The sequence below is a fragment of the Ranitomeya imitator genome, chromosome 2 (genome assembly GCF_032444005.1).
Source record: "Ranitomeya imitator isolate aRanImi1 chromosome 2, aRanImi1.pri, whole genome shotgun sequence".
Lineage (NCBI taxonomy): Eukaryota > Metazoa > Chordata > Amphibia > Anura > Dendrobatidae > Ranitomeya > Ranitomeya imitator.
The window spans coordinates 238,742,937-238,753,590 of record NC_091283.1 but is presented as its reverse complement, the minus strand read 5'-3'; the positions used below and the strand labels follow the sequence as shown (position 1 = coordinate 238,753,590).

The following is a 10,654-nucleotide window of genomic DNA, read 5'->3' as shown; positions in this document are numbered from 1 at the left end:
ACTCCGGTTTCCTCCCACATTCCAAAGACATACTGATAGGAATTCTAGATTGTGAGCCCAATCGGGGACAGTGATGATAATGTGTGCAACCTGTAAAGCGCTGCGGAATATGTTAGCGCTATATAAAAATAAAGATTATTATTTATTAAAAGGTGGGAAACAACTGAAATTATGTCTTATATTCTAGGTTCTTCAAAGTAGCCACCCTTTGCTTTGATGACTGCTTTGCACATTCTTGGCATTCTCTTGATGAGCTTCAAGAGGTAGTCAACGGGAATGGTTTTCACTTCACAGGTGTGCCCTCTCAGTTTTAATAAGTGTTTCTTGCTGTCATGATCCAGTTCTGAGTTTGTGTTCAGCTGTCTTGTCTCTGGATTGGTCATATGGGAGTTAATCCCCTCTGCCTCACTTTGAAGCTAGCTGAGTTATTTAAGTCCTCTGCAGCCTGTGGGCCAGTGTCAGCTATAGTTCATGCTGCACGGTTTGAGCACCTGACCTGTATACTTGTACTAGTGTTCCTTTTGCCTCTGACTGCCTGTACCCGTTTATGACTTGTTCTGACCTCTGGCTTATACCCCGACTTCTTCTTACGTCTCATGTTTTCGTTACCACGTTCCCGGTAGGCTCTGACTTTTTGTTTGACCCCGACTATTCCTCTGACTCCCCCTGTGTACTGCGCTGATCTCTCTGTGTATGACCTTGGCTTGTCTGACATCTCTTTCATTACCTGTGACATCTGTGTTGTTGTTCAGTGTTGCTACGCTGTGTGTACAACCTCTTTTCCTTAAGCAGCACCCCCTGGTGGAGGTTGCACTATACTGCACTGCAGCAGCACATTACATTATAGCTGACCACACATTTAAAGGGGATTTTGTCATTTTTTTCTCTGGTCATGGATCCGCTTTGCAACCTGGCGGATCAAGTGTCCAGTTTGACACAGATGGTATGGGATTTTTCGATGGAACATCGGGCCCTTGTCACGTCTTATACTCTCTTACGAAAAGAACTGATGGAGACTGTTCAGACCATGCAGGGAACCACCCCACATGCTGTTAGTCAACCTGGTGAGTCTGTAAATGTTGTTTTGCTTTCTGCCGAACCCTTGGTTCAGCTTCCTGACACCTTTTCTGGTGAAAAAGATACATTTTGCATGTTCAGGGAAAGCTGTAAGTTATTATTTTCCCTTAGACCTCGATCGTCTGGGAATGAGACTCAGCGGGTAGGGATTATTATCTCCTTACTTAGGCAGGGTCCCCTATCTTGGGCTTTCTCACTGCCCCTCACTGCTCCTGAACGGATGTCTGTAGATAGGTTCTTTGAGGCCCTAGCACTTATCTATGAGGAACCGGACCATGTCAGGTTGGCAGAGGACACTATAATGGGTCTGGTTCAGGGGGAGCGCACAGCCGAGTTCCGCCGATGGTCCACTGAGGTGTCCTGGGATGACTCCATGCTTAGATGTCTGTTCAGGAGTTAGACTAGTTTGTCCCTGACTATTCTTCTGACTCCCCCTGTGTACTGCGCTGATCTCTCTGTGTATGACTTTGGCTTGCCTGACTTCTCTTTCATTACCTGTGACACCTGTGTTGTTGTTCAGTGTTACTGCGCTCTGTGTACAACCTCTTTTCCTTAACCAGCACCCCCTGGTGGAGGTTGCACTATACTGCACTGAAGCAGCACATTACACTTGCCTTAAATGGGGTTGGGACCATCAGTTGTGTTGTGCAGAAGTCTGGTGGATACACAGCTGATAATCCTACTGAATAGACTGTTAGAATTTGTATTATGGCAAGAAAAAAGCAGCTAAGGCTGGTTTCACATTTGCGGTGGTCCGCAGCATTTGTGCCGCAATTTTCCGCATGCGTTGTGTATTCCTATCTTTAACAGGTGCCTGCGATTGGTTGCTTTTGCCGTGTTTGACGACGCATGCGTCATTTTGTTGTCTGCGGCTTAGCGTGGTAAACGCTACATGTAGTAATTTCAGAGGTGTCAATTTGCCGCCTCGAACCATATGCGATTGTTAGCGGAAGGAATGCGGCGAAAAAACACATTACAGTCTATGAGAACGCATGCTTTCTCAAACACATGCGTGTGTTTGTGAATGCATGCGTTCCACCACAGGAAAACATGTCTAGACACTGATTAGCCACCCCCCACATACAAAGTTGATAAAAGGAGGGAGTGGGCATTTGCAGTGCACAACTCAGCAGACTGGGAACAAGAGCAGATGCAGGAAAGCACACTCTGAACAATGTGGGTATCAAAGCCAATGTCTGTATTTTCTTTTTTCTGTCTCTATATGTCCTAATTTCTGTCTTATTTTTCTTGCTGCATGCATCAGAATGTCATCTTCTTCTGAGTAGCAACGGCTTGGGCCTGCACAAGGTGGAACTGAAAGTGACACGTGACAACATTTTTATTTTTATTTTTTTTAGAGCAGTTCTTCCACTGCGGCAGAGGCTTAGCAGGAGCAGCGTGGACACGGTCAGGTGGCAAGGCGGCAAAATGTAAGTATACCTGGCTGACCGTATTCTGTTTATTGTATCCTAACTTTACAATTTTTGACTGTTCATTTCTTTAATTTCCTCTTTCTTTCCTTTTTTCTTCTTGACTCCTTTTATTTTTCTTTGAATATTCTTGCCAGTTTTTTATCTGTATATTTTCTTTTCCTTATGATAATGTCTCCAACATTAATGTATTTATTTATTTTTTTAGGTTCCAGAACGGGATGAGGACCTCATAGACAATGACATCCTAATCTCCCTGGTCCATGAGCGAGTCCCTTTGTGGGACACCCGGGTTCCACAGCACTCGGACAACGTGACGATCCGGTGGCTATGGAATGAGGTGGCCAAAGCGCTGTGGGATGGCTGGGACAATGCCCCGGGTCCGCAAGGCATTTTGTAAGTATTGCAATGCGGCGTGCTGCAGTAGTGACCTTGGACGGGATTACACAACTGTGTGTGATCACAGAAACTCGTGAGAGTTTCTCTGATCACACACAGTTGTGTGATCACGGTCAAAAGTGCATTGTCTAATCATTATTTATATTTTTCAACAGTGCTCAAAGTGAAAACACGTTCGCGTTCGATGAAGGATCGCTTCAACAAGGACCTTCATTAAGAGAGCCAAGTTCCTAGTGGTTCTTGGGCAAGGATCCGCAAATATAAATACCACTGCATCCTTGCATTTTTGAGATCGGTCCTTGCCCAGAGAAAGTAAGTATTTTTTGCGCTGTATTGGGTTGTGTTGTATTGCCTAACCTGTATTTTTCTACTCCACAGGAGTTGGCGCTTTACTTTTGTAAATGTTTGGTACTAATGTTTTGGGTTTTTTTTCACAGCACATGGAGCAGCACTCTTGACCCGGGTTCTGGAGCGGTCCTTCATCAAACAGCCACGGATCTGTCCCAGGCATCCAGCAGCGCTGCAGCAAGTGGGCCTTCCACACAGACTGGAGCCCAGGAAGCTAGTCCATCAGGTGTTCCCCTGTCCCAGTCTTCTGCCTCTGCCTCTTTTTTGGGGGGCTCTTCCCGGCAGCAGCAGAGGGCCTCGGACAGGTCACTCATGCCCGAGTTTTTTCACTGGAGCTCGGTCTTTCATGATGGACTCAAGGCGACAGACTGGATAGTGCCATAAACCATATGAATACACTTATCCAGGATGTCACCGGAAGCCTTGACCAAGTGAAAGCCGACCTCCAGAAGCCAGCACATCATTTTTTCAATCAAATAGAGAAGGGCATGTCAGAACACCTTACTCTTGATCTCAGCTTAGTGTTATGCAGGCCTGCAATGCTGTTTATGTGCAGGCTATGCAGTAGAGTCAGAATATTCAGCATTCAGTGGTGGCATTTCCACCTGTGCCAACACCGGCACGTTTGACATCAATACTGAGCTCTGCTGCATACCACTGCATGGCCACCACCATTCCAAGCACTGCCGGACACCACTACAGCACCACCACCATGCCGAGTGCTGATGGACAACCCACCGCCACCACCATGCCAACTGCTGCCCCTGCTTGGACATCCTCCACCGCCACCACCATGCAGCAATAGCAGCACCCGGACCCTGGAATGCCTTCCCGCACCACCACCATGCAGCAGTCGGACCCTGGTGTGGCCTTAACCACCACAACCATGCAGCAGCAGCCCGGCCTTCACCACCACGCAGCAGCAGCAGCCTGGCATGGCTTTCACCACCATGCAGCAGCTTGGCATGGCCTTCACCACCACTACCATGCAGAACACGGACCCTGACAGGTCGGCGACCATGACCGGGCTGCAAGAAATTAGCCCATAGAGGCTCCCCCAACCGCAGCACCAATCCCAAAAAGGGAAAGGGAAAAAAAAGAAAGAGGACTATCGCCATCCCTCCCCCCTCACCTCTCAATGTGGCTGCCGTCACACTAGCATTATTTGGTCAGTATTTTACATCAGTATTTGTAAGCCAAAACTAGGAGTGAAACAATTAGAAGAAGAGTATAATAAAAACATATGCACCACTTCCGCATTTCTCACCCACTCCTGGTTTTGGCTTCCAAATACTGATGTAAAATACTGACCAAATACTGCTAGTGTGACGGCAGCCTGTGTCTGTGATGTCAGGTTTCTCTCCCTTCCAGTGTGTCTCTGCCTTCCCATTCCTCTAGCCCCATCCCTGAACTCCCTGACCCCACTACTTTAATTGCCCCTTCTCCTGCAACCCTTGCGTCTTCTTCAGTAAGCCAGGCCTCACAGCTAAACACCCCCCAGTTCTGTCCCTCTACCCCAAGCCGGCGCAGTTAATTTTTTATTTTAATAAATGTAAATGTTTTTTGCCCCTAATAAACACACTGCGTCATACACTTTATTTTTCTGCCACCTCATAGCTCCAGTAGTTAGTAAGTACAACACTGCAGCTTTGTGTGTTTGGTATAGAGCTATGAGGTGGCAAAAAATAATATTACCTGTATTTTCTCCATAATCTCTTCAATCTGCTTAATCTGTGTCGTAGACTGAAGAGACAATGGTGGTAATACAAAGCAGAACTATAATCAACAGGTCATGTGTCAAAAACTCATTATTTATGACATCTGACCTGGTGAGTAGAGAACTGCCTTGTAATAACCTCCATTTTCTCTTCATTCTACGTAATCTATTTCACACAAACTGAAGAGACGATGGAGGTCATACAAGACATATCTATACTCACCTGGACAGGTGTCAGAAATAGTGAATTCATGAGGCTGGGTTTTGCACATCATGAATTCATTATTTCTGACACCTGATCTGGTGAGTATAGATCTGCTTTGTATTATACCTCCATCGTCTCTTCAGCCTGCGTCCAATAGATACTGCATAACAGAATCAGGATGTTATGACGTCAAATACCTTACCACTAGCAACCTAAGTGGTTTTTAGAAGAAATACATAGGAGACTCGGTAAAGAGATCAAAAAAGGTTATTTATTAACCAAAATATTAGTAACATTTAAAACGTAACTGGTACAGACCCAAACCCAACAGCACATTTTACACAATATTATCTTGCCATGTCACACGTCCAATATCAGAATCAAAATAGTCAGCAAATTGGTCCCGCGTGTGGCCAACTTCAACAGTTGACCGCAGCGGGTGATGCTGGTAATCTGGCAATGGGTTCATCCAGTTCAATATTAGGTCACTCCTTAGCCATTATGTAATTGTGGAGAACCACACAGGCTTTGACCACCTCATCGACTGTCTCCATTTTTAAATTAATGGCTGTCCCAAGAATGCACCATTTTGAGACAAGAATCCCACACTCTACTGTTCTTTGGGCCCAGGTCAGTCTGTAGCTATAAATCCTTTTAGTGTGGTTCAAGTCCCGACTGGAATATGGCTTCAGTAGATTTTCACACATCTGAAAAGCCTCATTCCCAACCATAACAAATGGCATCGGTGGGCCTTGAGTGTTGGGGAGAGGTCGTGGCAGGGGAAAATTAAAATTTTTGCCATACACACATCGGCCCATGTCAGAGTTCTTGAAAGTCTAGAAGTCATTGCCACGGCCAAAAGCTTCAATGTCCACGGCGATTTCTTGTAGTTGAAGTACTCCGATCCAGTTCTGGCGGGTTTGATAATGCGTATGTGCTTTCCATCCACCGCTCCCGAACAGTTGGGAAAATCACATACACTCCAGAATTTTTCTACTTTCCATCCACATGTCTGTGGTGGGTAGGGATATAAATTTATCCCGGAGAACAATCCACAAAGCCTGGCAGGTGTACGCAACTATTCCAGACAAGGTGGAAATTCCAAGCTGGTACTGAAAGTGGAGGGATGATAAGCTCTCTCCAGTTGCCAGAAATCTGAAATAAAAGAAAAAAATGAAATTACAATCAATTTGATTTATGCTGGTGTTTACCTAGAGACATGAAGGAAAATACAAATAATACATGTCAGACCAATAATAATGACTGGCATTTGTTTAGAATTATTATGTACCTTAATGTAACCAGGAGACGTTCCTCTGCAGGAATCGCTCTACGGAGCTGGATGTCCTGTCTCCGGATGGCTCCTTGGACACGACCAAGCAATTCCCGGAAAGAGTCTTGTGACACCCTGGTATTTTCTCCGGGTTGGCATTAAGCTCGCCATATAGCGTGTGGTAGGCTCCACGGCTCTCCCGGAGTTCAATAATGGGGTGTCTCCAAAAACGCCTACGCCGTGTCGTTCTCTATTTCTTTGTTGCTCCCAAGCAAAAGCACAGGCAAGAAACAGCTTGATACTTAAAACCAGGTTGAAATAAAAGCTCTCCATGTGAAGATCCATCATGACGCAGGATACAGTAGTAAACTGTTAAGATTTCAGCAGTCCACGGGTCTATATAAAGATATCCTATAATACACGCCCACTGTAGTCCCATTGTCTGTTTATCTAGATTTTTCTCCTGTTAAATTTTCCACCATGCACACAGAAAACATGAAGAACCGTGAAAATGCTGCGTTTTTTAACCGCTTACATTACCTTATGCATCTAAAAACCGCTGCATTTGTATGCGGTTTCATGCGGTTTTCCATGCATTTGAGGTTGCGGATTAAACGTTGCTGATTCTAGCGCAAATGTGAAACTAGCCATTACACAGGCTGGCTGCAGTCAGGGCAGGCAGCGGCCATACAGTCCAGGCGCAGCCTTGAGAACACAGATCTCTGCCATGTCCTGACCGCACTGTGCGGTCAGCGGCTTCAGCTCCGCTAGTGATGGGTCATTCTTGAACAATCCGATACAAAGAGCCGGCTCCCTGCTGTGAATGAAAGGAGCCAATCTGAGGTGTGAGTGGCCGCTGGGGTCTGGTGCTTATCAGATTCAGCCCAGTGAAGTGTGACTGGGAGGAGCAGTGAGGAGAGGAGATGTGGACTGTTAGTAAATGCAGGTGAGTACTGGAGAAATGGTGCAGACAAGCACAGGACAGGGTGGATGGGAAAAGAGAAACAAGGGCTTCCTATTGTTAACCCTTAAGTGCCCCCAGACTGCAAGCATTAGTGTAACACCATCCTTCAGTGCTGGAGTCAGGATGTGAGTTACCTTAGTCCCAAATAAATATACACTGGCCTCATCCATGGCCTATACATATATAGTGTGTATAGGAGGAGGGACTCAGCAGGTTGGTAACATAGTACTAGGACTGAGGAGGATCCAGGACAGGAGCATACAGGGAGGAGGATGGACGGCGTCAGTTGTTGCTGCTGAGGGTAGGGTACTATAAAGTGATTTTAGGTAAAACCTGTGGAGAGATCTAGTACAGCTCCAATCATATAGAGTTACGCTGGTTTCACACTTGCATATATCACAATCTGTGTGACAATGGCTGCACACGGATCTGTTTTTGTCTCCATTGATTTTCAGTGGTGACAGATGGGACTTGCGTGTGCATCCAGTTGTCACCGTTTGTTGCAGTTTTGTGTTGTCTGAAAAACACGCAGGCACAGGAACACGCATGGATCCATGGCTACACATCTGGAATTACCATGGAGCACGGATCCAGGACAACACAGATCTGTATGCTTCCGTGTGCAGGGATCTGTTATGTGGCACTGAGCATGCAATGCTTCATCCCAAAGCATTGTCTAATATGAAATACATGAAATATGAATAGCAAAATGGCTATTGTGATGCAGTGACCCCTGTGACAGTTAGGGGGTGCTGTGAGTGCTCCTTGTGATGTGCATGGTGGCGTATCTATTGTGATAATCGTGGTGAAACAGTGACTGGCTGTGTTGTGAGTGGCCGATATGTGTCGCAGAGGGAGTCTGTGTGGTAAGTCTGATGCAATGTTGTTGTTCTGGGACCTGTAGTCCCTCAAGAGTGTGTTTTATGTATGGTGTAGTTGTAAGGGAGACTTACTAGGCTAGTTGTGTGAGATCGGCGGGACAAACTAGCCACACATCCACACTCCCACCCAGGGGAGTGGTTAAGGGTATATAATGTGACCAGGGTGTGGGTCACATGTTCCTGTGTGGTTCCAGTGTTTAGACCTGAGTGGTGAAGGTCCTGGAAGTATGTGCTGGATTTCCTGGGAGTAGGAATCCTGAAGAGCACATGCTAATGTGTTGATTTCCTGGGAGTAGGAGTCCTGAATAGCACACTGAACAACCTGTGTGTTGGATTTCCTGGGAGTAGGAGTCCTGAAGAGCACATGGTGGGGCTTTGGACTTGCTAGTGGTCTGGGGTATGGGTCTGACGTCTTGAATAGCACCTGGACAGGTTATATGCCTGGGGTGTTGGACGAGGTCCTGAATAGCACCTGGAGAGGTCACATGTGCGGTTCATGTGAGGAGGAGATGCCAGTGTGTTGGATTTCCTGGGAATAGGAATCCTGAATAGCACACTGGGCAACCTGTGTTGGAAGACCTGGGAGTAGGAATCCTGAAGAGCTCATGCTGGTGTGTTGGGAGGTCCTGGGAGTAGGACTGGATCCCTGAATAGCGCACAGAAAGACTATGATTCTCGATGGTCTATGTGGGCGAAGCTACCGTCCTTCTGTGGGTCTGGACTGACTAAGACATGCTGCCCAGTGATCCCTGTGAGGCAGCTTTCCCAGAGGAGTGGACTGACAAGGAGTCAGCAGGTGGAGCAGGAGCTCCCGTCAGGTACCTATACAGACTGTTGGTGCTTGTAATGTTCTATGAACTGTGTGGTCTCCCACGGTGACTGAACGGAGTGAGGTTTGGCGTGTTTAGAGACCGCGACCCAGTGTCATATGCGCTGTATGTGACTTGGGACATTGGTGAACTGTACGGCGTACGGACACCCATGGTAACTGGGCGAAGTGAGAGGTCTAGCATGTTTAGTGTCTGGGAGACAAAGCCGTAAATGAAGTGTTAAGATAAAGCTGCAAGTTAATATCACCACTTGGTACCTATTGTATTTGATGAAATGTATAATGTGAACTGTGCATAACCCGGTTTATGACACTTTAATAAACCGTATAGACTGTGTTTAAGTCAAAAATCGTGCCTGACTACGTTAATCCCGTGACAAGCGAGTGTCCCCCAATACACTTAGTGAGAGCAATCTTACACTATGAATATGCTATTCATATTTCATGTATTTCAGACTAGACATGCTTTGCACGATAGAATGCAACCTCTTTTTGTATATTGTATATGGAGGTAGCTGCTCCTGGTATGCACCTATTCACACTAGTTTGGATGTGCCAGTCATTTTTCTGTCATTTCTATGTTAGCCCAAAAACAAGAAAATACGAATGGCTCTGAGAAGCGCACTTTACTCACAGGTATCGCAGGGTGGACACACTGTTGAAAAACATAATACAAAAATTCGCTGACTGAAAAACTTGTTTAGCGCTAATTGAAGAGATTTATAGAAAGCATGAATAATCCATCCTTTCATTTAATCCCAACGGGCCTTGTGCATTTGCTCTGATAATCCATTTGGCTTCATGTCTTAAAAGGATTTTATTGTGATCTCCCCCGCATAGTGGTAATTTAACCACTTCCAAGCCTGCAAAGTGCAGTCTACGTGGATTGGAATCATGTTTGTCTTGGATATGTTTAATAAATCTGGGAGAACCTTTGCCAGTTGAGATGACTTAACCTCGTCTCAAAACGTGTTTTTATCCCCCAAGTTTGATCAATGAGTCTGAACATCGGGTTAAAAAGAAAATGCAATTAGATCTTCTAAAGAAAAAAATCACGTCCTTTTTGTACACGCCTTGGTTCCCTCTTGCAGAAAAAATTCTCTAACTTTTGTTTTGAACACATGTCTTTAGATCAGGCTATTCATGCGTCAATTCGGAAGCACTGGCATGTTTTGGCCACAGATCAAGCGTTAAATAAATGCGGTGAAATTATTCCCAGGTTCTCTTATAGAAGGACAAATAATTTAACAGATATGTTGGTAAAACATCAGGTCTCCTATTCTAATACCAATTGGTTGACTAATAATATCCCAAAAGGGAATTTTAAATGTGGTTCTTGTAAATTTTGTCAATTTCACCTAACGGGGAATTCATTACAGGTTGGCCCCATACATCATAGAATAAGAGACCTTATTACATGTAAAACCAAGTATGTTTTCTATATCATTTTCTGTCCGTGCTCCTTTTACTATATAGGTAAGACTGTAAGATCAGTTTATGTAAGATTCCGCGAACATTTTAACTCAGTCTC

At 45.4% G+C, this 10,654-nt stretch overlaps 1 long non-coding RNA gene across 1 annotated transcript; it reads left to right on the top strand.

The window, feature by feature from the left end:
* Positions 1-2,241: 2,241 nt before the first annotated feature.
* Positions 2,242-4,806, top strand: LOC138667339 (uncharacterized). The gene is made up of 4 exons (XR_011318718.1): positions 2,242-2,507; positions 2,716-2,903; positions 3,062-3,218; positions 3,344-4,806. It is a non-coding gene; the product is annotated as an uncharacterized lncRNA (long non-coding RNA).
* The last annotated feature ends 5,848 nt before the right edge of the window (positions 4,807-10,654 follow it).